This window comes from Lissotriton helveticus, chromosome 7 (assembly GCF_964261635.1).
Source record: "Lissotriton helveticus chromosome 7, aLisHel1.1, whole genome shotgun sequence".
Lineage (NCBI taxonomy): Eukaryota > Metazoa > Chordata > Amphibia > Caudata > Salamandridae > Lissotriton > Lissotriton helveticus.
In genome coordinates this window covers 408,048,279-408,069,284 of record NC_136068.1, presented here as the reverse complement: position 1 = coordinate 408,069,284, position 21,006 = coordinate 408,048,279, and positions in this window count along the sequence as shown.

Sequence of the window (21,006 nt, the reverse complement as noted above, 5' to 3'; positions counted from 1 at the left end):
AAAGACACGAGCTCAGTTACTGAAAGCAGAATTACACATTCCACTGAAGACTGCTGGGGCGCACTGCAGGTCCCATCCACATGCTCGGGCAGACGCTGACGAGGTAAGTCGGCCTGGACACTAAAAAAGTGAAGTGTCAACAGATAAAATTGTGATTAAGTCCTTGGGTTCGCGAAATAAAGCTGAACAGCTGAGCAGAACTCAAAAAGCGGCCATCGGAAGGAAAACGCCCGTAACAAAACATTCACAAGCTATTGTAGTAGAAAACATCCAACGAAACAGTGATGTAGAGCTGAAATGTTTCATTCAAGCTCCTTACAGCAGCACCAGGAGTAAAGTGCCAGCCTGAAGAACATTGCATGTGTCACTGATGGAACACTGATCATAAATTGTTCCACACAAAAGCCACTGGCACTAGCAGTTTACTACAACAATGCCTCCAATAAAACCATTAGTATATGAGACAACAGGAAGCCATCGAGAGAAGTGAAAAAAGACAACAACAAAAATGTTTTGGTGGGAAAGGACTGGTTTCCTTTATGCCCACATGCACCTTCGAAACATGGACACCATCTAGAAATCCCATTCTAAAACGTTTAAAAGGACTGGGGTCCATAACATTTGGGTGCAAACATTCGCCAGAATCAATTGAGTGCAGTCCAGGAATGGAGCCCTTAGTCTCCCCATGGAAGTAATTTGGAGTGTTCTCAGTATTTCCAAATATATGGTGTGATATATCCAAGGGTGCTGCCACCAGCCTGGCTGTTCCCAAGGACCTGATTCGAGAGGCTGGCTTGCCAGCTGAGACTAGTAACATAACCATTATACAAGTACTTGAATGACTGCTATCTGGGACAGTAGTTGCAGACAGTACCATCCATCTCCAAGTGCGTGCTTCACTTTGAACAGGTTTGTTGAGAGGATGCATTTGCGCAGAGAAAGAGACGATGTACTCACGGTTGTTTTGGGGGTCTCCAAGTTGCACGGCTTGCTGAGGCTGCACCTGCCTCCAGTTCTTTTTGTTGATGCCCCCTCCAAAAACAGCCCCCGTCCAGAGGCAGAGAAGCAGCAGCCACGTCCCAGCTCCGGCCATCCTCAGGACACCGAGGAGGGCTGCAGGAGAATAAAACTTAAAGTGCCCAGACACAAAAGAGAGTCAGGCAAGAGCGGCAGAACCTCAGCGTGAGACACCTTATATACACAGCGCGCGCCCACCTCAGCCGGCATAACTAGGGGACGGCAGGGGCGAGGCCAGAAGCAAAATGGGCGTGGCCAAGCAGAGAACGTGCGAGGAGGCAAGCTGAACCGTGGGCGCGGCTCGAGGACAGTAACGGGCCGCATACGGAGGCTGGGGCGGGCCAGTGGAAGAAGAAGGTGTAATGTTGTGCAGTCTAGTAGTTGGGATGGGAGGAGCATTGGGGCTGGGGGAAGAGGCGGGGTATGAACAGGAAAGGGCAGTTAGAGTAGGGACTGGGACATGCATGGATGCAGAGAATAAAGCTCCATGGAATACAACTATAAGTGTCTGTCGTTATTGGGGTCACGACATGACAACTGGCGACGAGGGTGGGATAAGTGGTAAATTCACCCACAGAACCCTGCAGGAGCGTCCCGTCCCGAGCAGCGTCCGAAAAGAGAAGTGCTGCTGTGAAGAGTGAAACTGCTGCCTAAATCGAGAGGCCAGCAGCAGGTGACCCTCCTCCCAAGTCAAGTGACTGTGGGAGCCCAAGAGGAACCGAGAGAACAAGCACCCGGGCGTCTGGGAAAAGAAACGCTCGATCGCGCCAAAACGCGACTCACGCCGGATGCGTGCAAGTTGGCACGCGCCGAAAGAGCAGAGGTCGGGAGCCCACTCCGACTCTGCCTGTCACCCCAAAGTGTTAAAGATTGCCCCTGGTGGTGGACACTGCCCCACGAAGGCCTGCTGGCAAGCGACATCGAGCGGGGTGAAAAACGGAGCTCGAGCGGCCCCCGACATCGAGACCTCACCCCCGATGCGTGAGCTTCGGCAAGCTGTCGCCGAGTGAGCGCGGGACCTGGCGAAGCAAGGTGGGAGCCCACCCCAACCTCACCTGAATGTGGCAGCTGCTGAGGAGGCCTGGAGATCTGGAGCGTGCTGCCCCTGAGATCGGTTGCCGGTGAGTCCTGAAGAGAGAATGAATGTATATGAAGTCTCGTGGGAGATGAGAGTTCAGTAACGGCGGCCATCTTGAAGTCAGGCAGCTATTGGGACATTTTCTATGTGTGGATTGTAAGCGGCCATTTTAAGGTCAGGCAGTGTCAGAATTCAAGAAATAACCATTGGTACATGCAAAACAAGCATTGATACCTGCAAATAAACATTGTCGAAATTCCAACAAGCCTTGGTTAAAGCAAGAAAAGAGCAAACAAACACGAGCAAAGGCCAAAGGTGAGCGCTCCAAAGAACACAAGTGCGTTGATATCGTGTCAGCCCAGCCATGTCATCCTCGCCCGCTCGAAATGGAGGTGGTGCAGCCGCGGCCGTGGCTGCTCCTGTCGTGCCCATCGTCTCTCATCTACGCCCCCCGGAGCCATTGATACTAGTGGCGGGCGGAAGTATGGGTCCTCGCTGGCAGGAATGGTTGCAAGATTTTGAAGACTACCTAGAAGGGTCGAAAGTCGCCGGAGACAGGGACAAATTAACTGCACTCCGCAACCTTGTTGGCAAAGAAATTGAGAAAGTGATCAAAGAACTATCGACAGATGATAAAGGGACCTATGATAAAGTATGTGAAGCACTTAATAAAAAGTTTGTACATAAAAGAAATGTGGACTACGAGAGATATGTGTTTCATCAGGCTCACCAAGATAAAGAAGAAATGATGAGCACCTTCATCTCACAACTGCGTAGACTATCACAATATTGCAATTTTGACTCCTTTTCAACTGACGATGCCATCCGATTGAAAGTCATCGATGGTTGTCATTCAGAAACCCTTCGCAGGCGACTGCTGAGAAAGAGTCATAATCTCGATGAGATCGAAGAGATGACGAGAGTGCATGACCAGGCAGAGGAACATGCAAAGGTCATGGAGACAGGACGGGGCGAAAAAAGAGAACAGGCATACTGGACTCAAAGCTCCAGCCTTCGGAGAAGGTCTGGTTACCACCAGAGAAAGTCTCACCCGGCGTCCAGACACACACGTCGAAGTAATCAACGCCCCGACTCGAGAAGGAGAGGAAAGAGATCGAGCTACACCAGAAAGCCAGAACGGACAAGGAAGTGCTATTGATGCGGGTATGACTTCCCACACACCGATTCTTGCCCAGCGATGGGGCAACAGTGCCGTAAATGTGGACACATGAACCATTTTGAAATCATGTGTGGAGTATACAACAAGGAGAGGAAGAGTGAGAAAACCAGATCTCGAACGGATGAAAGGCGACACCATGTAAAGGCTGTGCAGGACCGAGCAGTGTCGTTTTCTGGTTCGTCACACTCCAGCAGAGAGTCGCACAACTCGCACTGGACTAGGAGGTCAACATCTAGGGACTCAAGGTCGACCTCCAGAGAGACAAAATACACCGATGAATATGTCTGCATGGTGGCAGACCCGGATCAACTAAAAAAATATCCTCCGCTGGACATCGAAGTGGGGACTCACGCCACCAAATTTGTACTTGACAGTGGAGCGTCACTCAACTACATGCCAGTGACCGAATACAATAGGATGAGACCGCAGCCCACGTTGAGCCCTGCGTATGTCAGAGTATTCACTTGGATGTCGAAAAAACCACTTCACTGTCTGGGCAAGTTCGCTACAACACTTAAGCATGAGTCAACAACAATTCAAGCCTACATTCATGTCATCCATGGACCGGAGGCTGATTGTCTCCTCAGCTTGCCCACAGCTGAAAGACTCAGACTGGTCGAAATATTGTATCTAGTCCATGACAATCCTGACATCATTCGGAGGTTTCCCAAACTCTTCCAAGGACTTGGCAAAATGAATAAATACCTGATTCGTTTACACATAAATGACCAGGTGCGTCCCATTGCTCAACATCCACGGCGAGTCCCTTTTCACCTACAACAGGCCGTGGAGGACGAGATTCAAGAACTGCTTCAAGTGGATATTATTGAAAAAACAGACGGTCCCACACCATGGGTGTCCCCTGTGGTAATCGTCCCCAAGAAGGGCACCCCTGAGAGAGTGAGACTATGTGTAGATATGAGACTTCCCAACACTGCAATTGAACGGGAACGACATCCAGGGCCTCATCTGAGCGACATGATAGCAGCGCTGAATGGAGCCAGGGTCTTCTCCAAATTAGATCTCAACAAAGGATATCATCAATTGGAGTTACATGCAAAATCGAGATACATCACAACATTTGCAACACACTTGGGTCTATTTCGCTATAAAGGACTAAGCTTCAGAATCTCTTCCGCAGCGGAAATCTTTCAAGAGGTGATCCGCCAAACCATCAGGCACATCCCAAATTCACTGAACTACAGTGAGGACATACTGGTGTATGGATCAAATACTCAAGAACATGATCAAGCCCTGGACCGCGTGTGTCATGCCCTTCTGGAAGCTAATTTAACGTTGAACAAAGACAAGTGTGAGTTCCATCAATCAACACTCAAATTCTTTGGTCACATCTTTTCAGGAGCTGGGATGAAGCCTGATCCCGAGAAAGTGACTGCGCTCAATACCACCAAGAGCCCTCTAGATGTCAGTGACGTCTGATCATTCCTGGGCATGGCCAGCTACTGCTCCAGATACATTAAAGACTATGCAACGATCAGTCATCCTCTTCGTGCCCTCACAAAGCAAGGACAACCATTTGTGTGGAGCCCATCGTGCGAGAGGGCATTCCAAGAAATAAAGCAAGCAGTGGAGTCAGCGGATAACCTGGCCTATTTCAACACAAAAAGGAAGATGGAAATTACTGTGGATGCCAGTCCTGTTGGTCTAGGCACTATTCTGGCTCAATATGACAACGACAGGGAGCGACGTTACATTGTAGCATATGCCAGCCGCAGCTTCTCAGACACTGAGAAAGCCTACTCGCAGCCCGAGAAAGAGAGCCTAGCGGTTGTGTGGGCATGTGAACATTTCCATGAGTTCATTTTTGGCAAACACTTTACCATGGTCACAGACCACCAAGCTCTTGTCACTATTTTTGGCAACCCCAAGGCCAAGATGCCTCCTCGCATTGAAAGGTGGAGTCTGAGATTGCAGGAATACACCTTCACAATCATTCACAAACCCGGGAAGGGTGAGAATCCTGCGGACTACATGTCCAGACATCCACTGACAGCCCATAAATCACGCCCATCGATGGCTGAAGAGTACATACACTTTGTGATAAGTGTAGCCTGACTACCCACCGTTCCCCTTGAGGTAATCAGGGAGGCGACGGCCCAAGACAATATCCTCCAGAAAGTAATGCGTCAGTTATGCACACACCGATGGAGACATGAGAGTGAGGATGAAATGAAAGACTCACAGATACGTCATGAGATGCAAGCCTTCTGTCACGTCAGGGATGAGCTATCAACCACCTCAGAAGGGCTCTTGCTGAGGGACCACCGGATCGTCATCCCTAGACAACTACGCCAAGGAGTGGTTAACCTGGCACACGAAGGTCATAGAGGAGTTGTTGCCACCAAGAGAACCCTAAGAGAAAGAGTGTGGTTCCCGCAACTAGATCAAATAGTGGAATCCACGTTGAAAGACTGTCCACAATGCCAACTGGTAAAATCAGGTGATCCTCCAGCTCCACTTCAGATGACCCCATTGCCGGAGGGAGTATGGCAGGAACTCGCCATGGATTTCTATGGACCTCTCCAATCTGGTCGATATGTGGTGGCAATAATGGATGAATACTCGCGATTCCCAATTGCTCAATTTGTATCATCCACCAATGCATCCAGCACAATAGCGGTACTGGATGAAGTGTTTGCTGCGTGGGGTGTTCCTAAGGAACTTAAAACGGACAATGGCCCTCCTTTCAATAGCCATGAATTCAGTGATTTTGCGAAACACCTGAACTTTCGCCATCGGAAGGTCACCCCTTTGTGGCCACAAGCAAACGGTAACAAAATGAATTGAATTAAGTGGAGAAGCACACCTATATTAGTTGATCTTAGGTAACGCTATCTTGGTAAATATTCCTATTTATTTACAAGCGTGCAGCTGAGGTGGCACGTCTGTCCGCACACCGATGGGTTCCGTTTTTTAAGAGTTGGAAGTTTCGCCGTTTTGAAAGTAGAGATTCACAGCTGAAATCGATTTGAAGACCGAGGTAAGACATGGTCTGGTCAGCACTAGCGTTATATATGTTTAAAAGAGATCGGAGATTTCAGTCTTGACATTTTTGTACTCTTGACAGGTGGAGTACACATTTTCTGTATGGAGAGTGAGTACATTTCAGTTTTAGCATTGGTTCTCACTGAGGTGAGGTGATGGCATTTGCACTTTTTCGTTTGAGTTCTCATTGAGTTTCACAAATACATATTTTTGTATTGCCTGCTCTTATTCAGAATTTTGTCAATACATTGCTACTCATGCTATGTACATATGCAGTTTCAGGCCCCTGAGGAAGAGTCTGTTTAGACTCGAAATGCATCGGGCTTCGTCAGCATGTCATACTTTCATGAAATGGAAAATTGTTTATATACTGTATGAAACAAATTGAAACATGTAACTGATTTTCTGAGTTGATGATTAAAATCAAATTAAAAATTATGTTTGTAATGTATAATACATGGTTTATGTCCAAGAATGTATAGCTTGAAAAACATTTTGAATAATAAGGTTCAATAGTTAAAATAGTGTGAATAGTTCACACAGAGCAACAGTGCGCAGAGGTTGAGTGGCTAGACCATTCAAGTTAGGTAGCACAAACAAATGGTACCATTGAGAGATGCATGGCCACTTTGAAAAAGACTTTCCAACAAGCCACGCTAGAAAAGAAAGATCTGCAGATGGCTCTGAATGAAGTATTAAGGGCTTATCCAACCATCCCCCACGCGACCACCGGAAAATGCCCTGCCACACTCATGTTAGGTAGGCCCATCAGGACAAGGATTCCTACGTGGGAAGGAGCTCTAACACCGGTGTCCCCGACACGCATTAATTACGAAACTGCTAAAGCTGACTGTGCGGAGAAGAATCGAATGAAAATATACGCTGATGCCCGATGGCATGCCAAGCCCCCCTCCTTGCAAACTGGAGATTGTGTAGTGGTCAAACAGAAACAGACCAAGAAGACTGACTGCAGGTTCAAAGATGAACCTCTTACTGTTACCCAACACAAAGGCACCATGATCACAGCTGAGTCAGAGCAACGAAGAATTACTCGCAATGCATCCCATTTTCAGAAGTGCACACCAGGTATGAAGGAAATACTTGAAAAGGACACAGTGCAACCAGACATTAGTGAAGCAACTCAACCACGCCCGTCGTTGAGGTCTGGCCAGTCGCAAGGAAATGCGATGGTTGACAGCGGACCATGTGTCAGACCACGGAGAGACATTGTCAAACCAAGGAGATTAATCGAAGAAATGGATTAGAAGCTGTTCAAATTTCTTTTGTTAACAAAGGGGGAGATGTAATGTTGTGCAGTCTAGTAGTTGGGATGGGAGGAGCATTGGGGCTGGGGGAAGAGGCGGGGTATGAACAGGAAAGGGCAGTTAGAGTAGGGACTGGGACATGCATGGATGCAGAGAATAAAGCTCCATGGAATACAACTATAAGTGTCTGTCGTTATTGGGGTCACGACATGACAGAAGGCGGAGCTGGGATTTGAGGGGAGGAGTGGGCCCCAGAAATGGAAGTGGTTGACAGAAGCTCTCTTTATGGGAGCCTAAGAGTGGCGTGGTTGGTCCAGGTAGGGAGTCGACAGTGGCGCTGTGGCTAATAAGTGTTGCCAAAGTAGAAGAGGTGTGCCGAGCCGCCTAAAGGTCCTACGATGTCTTCAAAGTAGTGATAAATAGTACTGTGTAGAAGATGTATAAGTGTTGTAAATTACACAGACAGAAAGTGTGACGTGATAGTTACATATGATCTAAGCTATAAACACTAATCAATCAATCAATCAATTTCCATTTGTAAAGCGCGCTACATACCCGTGAGGGTCTCAAGGTGCTGGGGGGGGGGGGGCTGCTGCTGATCGAAAAGCCAGGTCTTGAGAAGTCTTCTGACGGGCAGCAGGTCCTGGGTCTGTCGTAGACCGGTAGAGAGGGTGTTCCAGGTCTTGGCGGCTAGGTAGGAGAAGGATCTGCCGCCAGCGGTGGTTTTCCAGATGCGTGGAACTGTGGCAAGGGCGAGGTTGGCAGAGCGGAGGCTGCGGGTGGGGGTGTAGAAGCTGAGTCGGTTTTGAGGTATGCTGGTCCGGCGTTGTGTAGGGCTTTGTGTGCGTGGATGAGGACTTTGAAGGTGACCATGTTGTTGACGGGGAGCCAATGCAGGCCCTTTAGGTGGGGTGTGATGTGGCTGCGTCGGGGGATGTCGAGGATCAGTCGTGCCGAGGCGTTCTCGATGCGTTAAAGCCGTCTTAGGAGTTTGGTTGTTGTTCCTGCGAAGAGGGTGTTCCCGTAGTCCAGTCTGCTGGTGACGAGGGCCTGGGTGACGGTTTTTCTCGTGTCGGAGGGGATCCATTTGAAGATCCTGCGGAGCATTCGGAGGGTGTTGAAGCAGGAGGCGGAAACGACATTGACCTCCTTCATCATGGAGAGGGCGGAGTCGAGGATGACCCCCAGGTTGCGTGTGTGGTTGGTGCATTCTGGGGCTGTCCCTAGTGATGTTGGCCACCAGGAGTCGTCCCAGGCTGAGGGGGTGGGGCCGAGAATGAGAACCTCTGTCTTTTCAGAATTCAGCTTCAGCCTGTTGTCTTTCATCCATTCGGCGATGGCCTTCATTCCTCTGTGGAGGTTGGTTTTGGCGGTGTGGGGGTCTTCAGTGAGGGATATGATCAGCTGGGTGTCGTCTGCGTAGGAGATGATGTTGAGGCTATGTTGTCGTGCGACATGGGCGAGTGGTGCCATGTAGATATTGAATAGTGTCGGGCTGAGGGATGATCCCTGTGGAACGCCGGAGATGATCTCGGTTGTCTTGGAGCGGAAGGGTGGGAGGCGGACGCTCTGGGTTCTGCCGGAGAGGAAGGGTGTGGTCCAGGCCAGGGCTTTCTCTTGGATTCCGGCGTCATGGAGGCGTGCTGGTAGGGTGCGGTGGCAGACCGTATTGAAGGCTGCCGATAGGTCCAGAAGGACGAGGGCGGCTGTTTCTCCTTTGTCCATAAGGATCCTGATGTCATCGGTGGCGACGATGAGGGCGATCTCGGTGCTGTGGTTGCTGCGAAAGCCGGACTGGGATGGGTCCAGGATGTTGTTGTCTTTGAGGTAGCAGGTCAGCTGTCTGTTGACGATCTTCTCCTTGACTTTCCCTGGGAAAGGGAGCAGGGAGATGGGCGGGAAGTTCTTGAGGTCGTTGGGGTCCACCTTGGGTTTCTTCAGTAGGGCGTTGATCTCGGCATGCTTCCAGCTCTCTGGGAAGGTAGCTGTCTCGAAGGAGATGTTGATTGTTTTCCGGAGATGGGGTGCGATCGGTAACAAAGCTCTCCAACACCTTTCCCTCTGGGATTAAACTGTTATGGCTTGAGGAAGAGCATTAGGGGGTTATTTGCTGCCCTCTCTGTGAATTGAGTGTGCAATGTTGCATCGCGTAATGTCATTGCTATATTTGGTCTAATAAAAAACACTCCAGCTGTAGTAGGGCCCTGGCTTCACCTTCTGGTGCAGAGCGGGCTGTGCTTTAGGGCAGGAATGAAGGAAGGTAGAGATGGTCTGAGCTGCAGCTTCGGCCTCATACAGTTCCCCTGCTATTACTAGTGATTGAGACTCGCTGAGATGGTGGTATTGGTGCTGGTGGTGGTGGTGGTGGTATTGTTGGTGATGTGATATTGGTGGTGGTATTGGTGGTGGTGGTTTTAGTGGTGGTGGTGGGATTGGTTGCATTGGTGGTGGTGATATTAGTGGCGGTATTGGAATTGGTGGATGTACTGATATTGGCGGCGGTGGTATTGGTGGCAGTGGTGGTATTGGTGGTGGTGGTGGTATTGGTATTAGTGGTATTGTGGTGGTGGTATTGGTATCATTAGTTGTATTGGTATTGGTGGTGCGGTATTGGTATTGGTGATGGTGGTAGGGGTATTGGTGGTGGTGGTGGTATTGGTGGTGGTAGGGTGGTATTGGTGGTGGTAGGGTGGTATTGGTAGTGGTATTTGTATTGATATTGGTGGTGGTGGAAATGGTGAGGGTTTTGGTGGTGGTATTGATGGTGGTGGTGGTATGGTGGTGGTGATATTGGTAGTGAAACTAAACATTTGAGCTTGGCTATATATGATCTGATTACAGACACGACTTGTGTTTGCCTTAGAAATAGAAGTAAAATTGTTATATGCTCAGCTTTTGCAATACAAATGTTGTAGTGTAGTTCCTATTTTCCCAATAGGCTCTGCGCATTGGAATAATATCTTCAATAGTATAGACCTAGGGCTGAGGTTAACTAGGTCATCTACTGACGATATTAGACTTAAAGTTTTGAGTGCCAGCTAGCTCAGAGTTCACTAGAAACTTTCTCGAATAAGCGAGGAGGAGTTTAACCTCCCTGGATAGACAAGAAGGGATTTAGTTTTTGACAACCATAGAACATGACAACTTTGCTCTCCCTGATCAAGAGTATATCTCTAGAGTCGTGTGAAAACAAAAGACAACTATTTTACTCAGTCAGTACGTGCATACTTAGTTCCACCAGATTGTAGAGAAAAGGAAGAGACGGGCGTGTTCAATAAAAGGGTGTTATTTATTGATCAGTCTCTTTTCTCATACAAGAGAAATGAATCGCTACAATTGCAATACTTAAGGTTAAGTAAAGTGCATACAGTAAAAGCAGGATTATAAAATAATACTGTAAAAGCATTGATATGGTTTCTTAGCCATATGATACTTAAAATGGATAAAAGATATACATACATATATACATTGACTAATCGTACTCAACTGGTGCTTCTAATTACGCCTACCCCGGTGTACCTGACCTAAGCCTAATACGTGGGCGGGAGTAAATAAGTAGCAGTTTAAGTTAAGTTTGCTTTGCCAAGAATCTGACTCAAGAATTCTCTGTATTGAATAGTGTCGGGCTGAGGGATGATCCCTGTGGAACGCCGGAGATGATCTCGGTGGTCTTGGAGCGGAAGGGTGGGAGGCGGACGCTCTGGGTTCTGCCGGAGAGGAAGGGTGTGGTCCAGGCCAGGGCTTTCTCTTGGATTCCGGCGTCATGGAGGCGTGCTGGTAGGGTGCGGTGGCAGACCGTATTGAAGGCTGCCGATAGGTCCAGAAGGACGAGGGCGGCTGTTTCTCCTTTGTCCATAAGGATCCTGATGTCATCGGTGGCGACGATGAGGGCGATCTCGGTGCTGTGGTTGCTGCGAAAGCCGGACTGGGATGGGTCCAGGATGTTGTTGTCTTTGAGGTAGCAGGTCAGCTGTCTGTTGACGATCTTCTCCTTGACTTTCCCTGGGAAAGGGAGCAGGGAGATGGGCGGGAAGTTCTTGAGGTCGTTGGGGTCCACCTTGGGTTTCTTCAGTAGGGCGTTGATCTCGGCATGCTTCCAGCTCTCTGGGAAGGTAGCTGTCTCGAAGGAGATGTTGATTGTTTTCCGGAGATGGGGTGCGATCGGTAACAAAGCTCTCCAACACCTTTCCCTCTGGGATTAAACTGTTATGGCTTGAGGAAGAGCATTAGGGGGTTATTTGCTGCCCTCTCTGTGAATTGAGTGTGCAATGTTGCATCGCGTAATGTCATTGCTATATTTGGTCTAATAAAAAACACTCCAGCTGTAGTAGGGCCCTGGCTTCACCTTCTGGTGCAGAGCGGGCTGTGCTTTAGGGCAGGAATGAAGGAAGGTAGAGATGGTCTGAGCTGCAGCTTCGGCCTCATACAGTTCCCCTGCTATTACTAGTGATTGAGACTCGCTGAGATGGTGGTATTGGTGCTGGTGGTGGTGGTGGTGGTATTGTTGGTGATGTGATATTGGTGGTGGTATTGGTGGTGGTGGTTTTAGTGGTGGTGGTGGGATTGGTTGCATTGGTGGTGGTGATATTAGTGGCGGTATTGGAATTGGTGGATGTACTGATATTGGCGGCGGTGGTATTGGTGGCAGTGGTGGTATTGGTGGTGGTGGTGGTATTGGTATTAGTGGTATTGTGGTGGTGGTATTGGTATCATTAGTTGTATTGGTATTGGTGGTGCGGTATTGGTATTGGTGATGGTGGTAGGGGTATTGGTGGTGGTGGTGGTATTGGTGGTGGTAGGGTGGTATTGGTGGTGGTAGGGTGGTATTGGTAGTGGTATTTGTATTGATATTGGTGGTGGTGGAAATGGTGAGGGTTTTGGTGGTGGTATTGATGGTGGTGGTGGTATGGTGGTGGTGATATTGGTAGTGAAACTAAACATTTGAGCTTGGCTATATATGATCTGATTACAGACACGACTTGTGTTTGCCTTAGAAATAGAAGTAAAATTGTTATATGCTCAGCTTTTGCAATACAAATGTTGTAGTGTAGTTCCTATTTTCCCAATAGGCTCTGCGCATTGGAATAATATCTTCAATAGTATAGACCTAGGGCTGAGGTTAACTAGGTCATCTACTGACGATATTAGACTTAAAGTTTTGAGTGCCAGCTAGCTCAGAGTTCACTAGAAACTTTCTCGAATAAGCGAGGAGGAGTTTAACCTCCCTGGATAGACAAGAAGGGATTTAGTTTTTGACAACCATAGAACATGACAACTTTGCTCTCCCTGATCAAGAGTATATCTCTAGAGTCGTGTGAAAACAAAAGACAACTATTTTACTCAGTCAGTACGTGCATACTTAGTTCCACCAGATTGTAGAGAAAAGGAAGAGACGGGCGTGTTCAATAAAAGGGTGTTATTTATTGATCAGTCTCTTTTCTCATACAAGAGAAATGAATCGCTACAATTGCAATACTTAAGGTTAAGTAAAGTGCATACAGTAAAAGCAGGATTATAAAATAATACTGTAAAAGCATTGATATGGTTTCTTAGCCATATGATACTTAAAATGGATAAAAGATATACATACATATATACATTGACTAATCGTACTCAACTGGTGCTTCTAATTACGCCTACCCCGGTGTACCTGACCTAAGCCTAATACGTGGGCGGGAGTAAATAAGTAGCAGTTTAAGTTAAGTTTGCTTTGCCAAGAATCTGACTCAAGAATTCTCTGTAAGGGGTTAGTCAGTTCAGTACCTGGGATTTAGAAGGCTGGAGGGCTGGTATCTCTGTCTCAGGACTCGGTACCCAGTTACCCGCGAGGGCGGCAGGAAACGCCGGAGGCTGGATTTATCGGCAGGAGAAAAGGCAGCGTCTCTCTCAGCGCGTCAAAAGGGAGGGGCAGCGTCCGTGGGCTTCCTGCATCAGCTGGGCTCTCCGGCAAGTAGCGCTGCTCCAAGCTCATCACCACCGTGTCTTTGCTTAGGGCAGCGTCGGTATATTTATACCTGAAAGGTGCCGAGTTTGACGTAAGGATGGACATAAGACGTCATTAAGGATGTCATAAGAACTGGTCGTTCTTACATTCTTTACAGGAGTTCTCGAACTAAATCAAAACAATAGCTGCGGGGGATTTCCCAGGTCTGCTGGAGGTTTGGTTTGTTTTGAGAACTCGGTGTGCTTTCTAGGGGGGCTGGAGGAATAGTGCTTGCCTAATGTGATAGCATGCGCTATGACTTAATCTGAAAACGGGTTTCTGTGCCGTTGTATGGCTATTAGTGATTTATTAACCGGACAAGGGTCAGAAATAGGAGTATCGATACAGGTCCCTAGATAAACATACTACACCCACTCCACGATTTTATGTACATATTTACTAACCTAAGCAATAGTAAACATAACTAATAGTGCATGTGTATACCGAACCACCCCAAAATACATTTTTTGCATTTGAAAAATGGTATTGCGAAATACACGAAAATTAGTATAGGTACTGTATGCATTCAAGCAGTATAATCATTCAAAAAATGATGCACATTTTAAATCAGCAGGAATGATTTGTGAAAATTACACATGAAATGGCTCTTAATACAGAAGAAAAGTGCGAGACCACTTCATCACATATAAATACAATTACTTGTAAATAAGCTAGAGGTTGAGGTAACGTAATGTCTCTAGAGTTTCCTAAAAATAGAAGCTCTGTTCTCTAGGAATAGTTTTACTTTAAACAGATGATAAGTGCCAAAAAGGTAAATATTTTGGATTTGGAGAAAACGTTTTCGTTTTCAGGGGAAGACAGAAAAAAAGTTCTCAGTGGCTTTGTTTTTAAAGCTGAAGGCCAAATGCAGAGTTCAGGTAATGCTGTGTGCACGTTGCTTAAAGTCACTCTCTCTGTTCTGGTGAAAACATCATTTTAGACAGACTCTCGAAAAAACAGTCTACAGCTTCTGGTGAAAGTTCGACTAGATTGGAAAATGTCGCTATCATGTAGTCATGCGCATGTTCGCTTTCAGTGATGGTTTGATCAGCATAGCTTACAGAAGGTCGTACCTTATCGATGCTGCTTTCATCTTGTACTTCACTACCCTTCAATCGTAGTGGTGAAGTCTCCACGAATGCCGTCATCAGGATAGGTAGCCGCTGGGGACAGCACAATGCATGAACCTTTACTGGACTCAACAAAGTATCTGCATCCAATGGTACTTCTGATTGTAGTGTAAGACAGGTGTCCAACACACATTCTTCGCCGCATAGCATGCACCTTAATACAGGCATAACACAATTCTGCCATATGGGTCTGAATGAAAGAAACCAGGTCATATTCAGATCTCTTAGCCGGGCTAGTCCAAGGACTTTAGTTGTGCGGTCCTGGTAGCGTATAGCTAGGATCGTTTCTTCCATTGTTGCTGGAGTCTTGTCTGTGACATGGCTTGCCATAACGGAGCAGGAGTAGCAAAAATAAAATGCCTGCTACGAGTCCTAACAGGAGTGGAAGTCCGCCAAAGATGGAATGGACGAAATTTGGAAAAATACCCAGGACTGCTTTGAATGGTGTTAACAGTCCCGAAAAAACTGTCTTAAATACACTTGCGATACCACTTGTATCAGAAATATTTAAGATTTCGTTTAGCATTTCTGCGAAGTGTAGGGGGCAATTTGTTGATAACAATGCATGTATCTCACCCGTTGTCCTTGCAACTTGGAGATCATACGTTTCTTTTGATGACGACAAATGGGTTGGCGTCTGTAGGAGCACAGTCTTCATTCTGCTTAAAGTATCAATTCGAATAGAAGAGATTTTCAAACTGGGCCAAATCTGTTCCTCCCTTTCTGGAGCGTCATTCGGGAACAATACTCATTCACAGCAAATGACCCTGGAGCTTACGCTTATGAGATAAGGTTTTCCTGGCAGTAAGCCACAACATCTGTGAACTACAATTAGAATGTAACTCCCGTTAGAAAGTCTTCTAAAGAATGGTTCTATTTGTGTTGCAGGTGTGCCGAGCTGGTGACATGAAAGGTTATTGGAAGTCCCTTCACAGGCCCCATGCAAACTTATACCCTGACACAGAAGTATACCACTTAGTGATTTTTCACATTTATTACCACTAAGAAATACACTCTGTCCTTTATTACTGACACGTGTGTGTATAAGGTAAGTTCCATGTTGACTTAATGTATCCTTTACCCAACCTTTCATACTGGCCTGCCTGTATATATTTTTGGCAGTATCGAAACTGGAAAGTTGTTATCGGAATAGTTATTATCCCATGTATTATCCATTCAATGACAGGTCGTTCTGACATTGTCAATGGTAATCTCTCAAGTTTTTCAATGCTCAGAATTGTATAATCAGCACCCTTTTGTGCCAAGCTGATTTGTGTATCAGTAAGGTTAAAGATACTGAATAGTGACGTTGTGTTGATTAAACGCCAAGGCACGTAGCCTGAACGCAGATTTTGTAACGTCCAGGCAAGCTGTACAATAGAACGCAATTGTGACTGACCGTGTTGCAACATCAGTAAGTCTTGCTCTAATATATCGATTGCAGAAGATACAATACTGTCCAGTGAATATATTCTGGAAGACAGAGTCATTAACCCATTGTCCACAACAGAAAGTGACTTTTCCAAATTAACACGGTCAATTTCCCGTATTCTCTCTGCTGTCTCAATTTGAGTTTCTTTCCAAGCTTCGTTGTAAGCTGCATATATAGAGGCCGCTATGAAACGTTTTTTACACTGTTTGCGTGGTCCCATAATGAAATCACGCAAGTCAGCACCTTCTTTAAGTAAAGTCAAGTGTTGCTTAATTTCTGCCAGTGTAGATGTATGTAGCCATTCAAGGCAGAGTTTCCCCACACTGTAGGTAGTTACAATCCCTGGATGTTGTCTCTGGGAGTATCTAAGGTCTGGCCTGGTCAATGTGAACCCCTGTATTTTGTTCAGGAATCTATCTTGACAGTTATTCGTGTCTGTGGGCCAGATCAACCATTTTTTTCAATCAGGATGTGTTCTGTTTTGGTTCAAAATATGGGATACGTCTATCTCAACATCTGTAGTGCTATTACTGTCGGGTGTTGGCTTTGGAATTGACGGTTTGTTTAAGTCTTTAATTTTGGCTAGGCCAAGACAAGTTGTCTGTTGAATTGTATCATTCAAGAATATAATTTGTTCTGGGATCATGCAGGCTCTAAATAATGATTCTATACCTTTCACTTGCCAATCTCTTGTACCCCAGATTGTTTTCGTTTCAATATTTTTGTTCCAGAAATCAAAACCGAATGTTTTCATTTTTTCAAAAAATGTCTCTGAATAGATTAATTTTGTGTTTGTAAGCATGGTTTTCATACCTGTCCTATTTAATAATTTGAAATAAAATGTTTCTGCATTGCTTGTGTTGAACCCTGAGAAATAAGAAAAGTTTTCATAAAATGTTTTTGAACTGCCTTTTGGTGGAGTTGCACAATGTTCCCATTGGTTATAATTCAAAACATTCCTAGGTTGAGCAGATTTATGCAGATAATGGTTACCATAGTGGTTAAAACAATACATCTGGTCATAATTAGATGAACCTTGCAAATAATCATGTTCTGTAAATTTAGCTGACATCACTAGATCTGACATCATATCATTAATACTTTCAAAGTCCCAATCATCAGCGAATGTGCTTGGTTTTAGAAAGTCACTCAATGAAATCTTGAATTGATGTGGATACTTCAGGACCTCAACCGGACCATAGATTTCGTAATCAGTTTTGTCCCATGCTACCCCACCGGGTATAGGATTAGCTGTGAAGTTTACTGAAGAAAGTTCTCTTTTCTCGATGTGTGAAGACTTGTGTGGTTTCAGGACCAAGTTGATGGTCTGACTTGCTGTGTCCATTGTAACATATTTTCCCTCAATGAAATGTCCCAAGCATAGTACCATGATGAGCCAAAGTATGAGTACAAATGCACCTAGTGCCACCCAAATTTCAATCCATGGAGAAATTAGATAGGTTTCTTTTAGTTGATGAAAGAGGTCCTTTGCTTTGTCTTTAAAAGTTTTTGTTGTCGGCTGTTCCTCAGGTTCACTCAGATCCTCAGAAAAATCATCGAAGTTGATGAAGTAGCCTGATGCTGTTCTGTCAATTGTTTCAATTGCTTCTGGATTCCTTTTTGCTTTAGGAATTTGCTTTGTTTCATTAGCATTGTCTGTTGTTACATCATTGTAGATTGGTGTTTCTTGATGTAAAATTTTGATTTGGGTTTCAAGAGGTTTAAGTTCCATTGCTTTGTTGCATAGTCCTTGTTGATTCACTGTAGGTTTGTCAAATGTGATTAGTCTCTCAGTTTGAACCTCTGTATTTGTAGCAAACTTTGGTGTTCTACTACTTCTTGGGAGTCCACTTGGCCTACTACTTGTTATCGGCCACATGATTGTGGTTTAACCAGGTCGATGGATACAACTCGGTTCTCCTTTTTACCAGCAAGGGGAGGTAATACTACTGATCTTGTCCCGTTGACAGACAAAACAGGAACTGCTTTTCTGTAAGAGGGCCCAAATTCCTTCTTTACCGCGATCTTTTCTCTGACCAGATCCCCGATTTTTGGAATCCAGACAAGCCTTGCTGGGACAGGTGGTTTCTCTTCAGTGGTTGTTGGCTGCTGTTTCAACTTTTATGTTGCTCAGGTCTTTTCTTGTTTCATTTAAGTCCTGTAAAATAGCCAAACGATCTTTGATATCAAAGCATTTTTCTTTAACCACTGAAGTTTGACTATCGAGGTCCTGGATTAACATTCTAGTCCCAAACAATAGTTCGTACGGACTGAGACCTCTCAGAGAATTTCTTGGCAGATTATTAAGACTACGTTGGACACTTATTAAATGTTTGACCCACCCAGCTCCCGAACCTAATACCTTTGCCGTTATAGATTGCTTTATGTCACGGTTTTTTCTTTCCACAATTCCGTTTCCCTCAGGATGAAAGGGACAAGAGTACAGCAATGCAATGCCCATGCTGGTCATGGCCTCCTTATAAGCTCGAGAACTAAAAGCAGGACCCTGGTCAGAATGTAGCATGCTAATTGCGTATGTGCCGATAAAGACTCGCAAATCTTTATAACAGTTCTGGCGTCAGCCGAGCGCTGGGGCCACATCCATATGAATCTCGTGCATGAATCCACTGCGACCATGATATATTTATAGTTACCATCCCTTTGTAAGGGACCGCAGTGGTCCAGGTAAACACATGCTAATGGTTTATCTGAGATTAGAAGGGGCGTCTGTGCTGGTCGTTTCACTGTTGATACCTTCATTCTTTGACATATTTCACATTCTAGAACATAGTTCCTGGTTTGTCTTCTCATTTGTGGCCACCAGTATCTCTGTTTTAATAACGATACTGTGGCTGAAACGCCAGCATGTACAGAAGCAAGCCCTTCGTGTGCCGCTATAATGAGTCCTAACCTATGTTCCATGTTTGGAATTGTCCTATCCCCCACTCCAGGGATTCGAGCAAATGGAACGTTATTCGCATCAGTTATGTATGAGTACTTTACTGGAAAGCCTTTCGGGAGTGTTTCTATCGCATCTTTTACCATAGCGCTGACAGCCTGTAATATTTCGCTGTCTATTTTTGTTTTTGACCGGGTGATGGCAGCTACGGAAGCCGTTTGCACAGATGCCTTCGCGGCCTCATCAGCCAATGAATTCCCTGCAACGTGAACGCCATCACGTTGATGACTCAGTGTATGTATCACGTGAGTCTTTTGTAGTTCTTTTTGTAAAAGAACTACTTGTTTCCAAAGCATTTTATGCTTGATTGTGCCACCATTAGCATCTTTAAAACCGTTCTGAACCCAGATCTGCAAGTATTCATTGTAAGACTGAACGCAATAATATGAATCGCACACTATGAGAGTGGGGAATTCGCGATCTGTATTTTCAAGCGCCATCTTAAATGCTAGTAGTTCAGCTCGCTGAGCTGTACAATCTCCTAGAGATTGTGTTTTAGTTACCAGTGGTCTAAATTTTCCTTCGTGCCAGCGACCTTTAACAATCGCGCACGCAGCACTGTAAGCTTGTTTACCCCCAACTGCGGGTTGTGCTGATCCGTCTGTATATATTATACAGCCGTACTGTGCAAGAGGCAGGATTTCGGTCGGCAGAGGACATTCAAATTCATTTTGGAGAAATTCTTGTGTTTTTAAATTAGGATCAAATTCGTATACCACGTCTGTTGCAGCAAGAGAATTAGCCCACTGTATCCATCTCGGATGTAGTGCTTTAGCATTCGGAATGGTTGCCTTTGTTACCGCCTCTAGGGCTGGTATTGGTGTAACGATGATTATTCGTTTACCTTGTGCTAGGGCTCTTTCTTTCGCTACGGCAGTCTGTACCGCAGTTAGAATTTTTTTCGTTGGGCTAAATTTCATTTCAGCTTTTGTGTACAAATGTGATTTGTATGCTATTGGTACCGTTTCTCCCTCATTAGAGGTTAGGTATGTGAATCCGCATCTTCCTGGGATGACTCGGATTACAAGGTTGCGTGTGTTGTCGCGTGTTTGTAGTTTTGTTTCAACTAACATGTCTGTTTGTAAAGATCTCAAAATTTCTGTGTGTTTTTGAGTCCAATTGATTCTTTTAAAATCTGGTTTTATTAGGTCATAGAGAGGTTTAACCCTCTCTGCATAATTTATAATGTAAGTTCTTCCGAAATTCAGGAAACCTAGAATTGATTGTAAGTTTTTCAGCGTTCTTGGTGCTTGGATTACAGCACATTTCTCTAGGAAATTGTCAGCCAGGCTTTTGCCTTCACTTGATAATTCATATCCTAAAAACAGGACAGTTAGATGGGCAATTCTTGACTTTTTGAAGTTGAATTTGTAACCCTCTGCTGCGAACCCAAGTATTATGGTGTTCACTCTTTTCAAGTGAGTATCCAAGTCATCATCTGTTAGATAGATGTCATCGACATAAGATAATGCCTCATCATCATATATTTGTAGTAACTCTGTTACTCTCGCTGAGAATAATCCTGGGCTGTTCTTGAACCCCTGTGGCAAACGACAGAAATTTTTCTGCGAGCCGTTTATTGAGAACGCGGTCAAATATCTGCTTTCCGGTGCTATATTTTGACAAAAGAATCCATTAGAGATGTCTAATGTTGTTTTGTATTTTTTGCGCACTATGCTATTCATTAGTGCTGCACTGTGTGAGTTTTGTACTGCAAAGGTTTTGCAACATGAGTTTAAGTGTCTGTAGTCCAAAACAAGATGATATGAATCATCTGGTTTGGAGACAGGAAACAAAGGATTGTTCATTTGTGAGGTGCAAGTTTCAATCACCCCCTGGTATTCAAGTTGATCTAAGATCTCCTTGACCTGTTTTTTAGCTTCTTGCTTAATTGGATACTGCCTCTGTGCAGTTGGTTGTGATTTTAACTGGATTTTGTGAGGAGGAGAGTCCTCA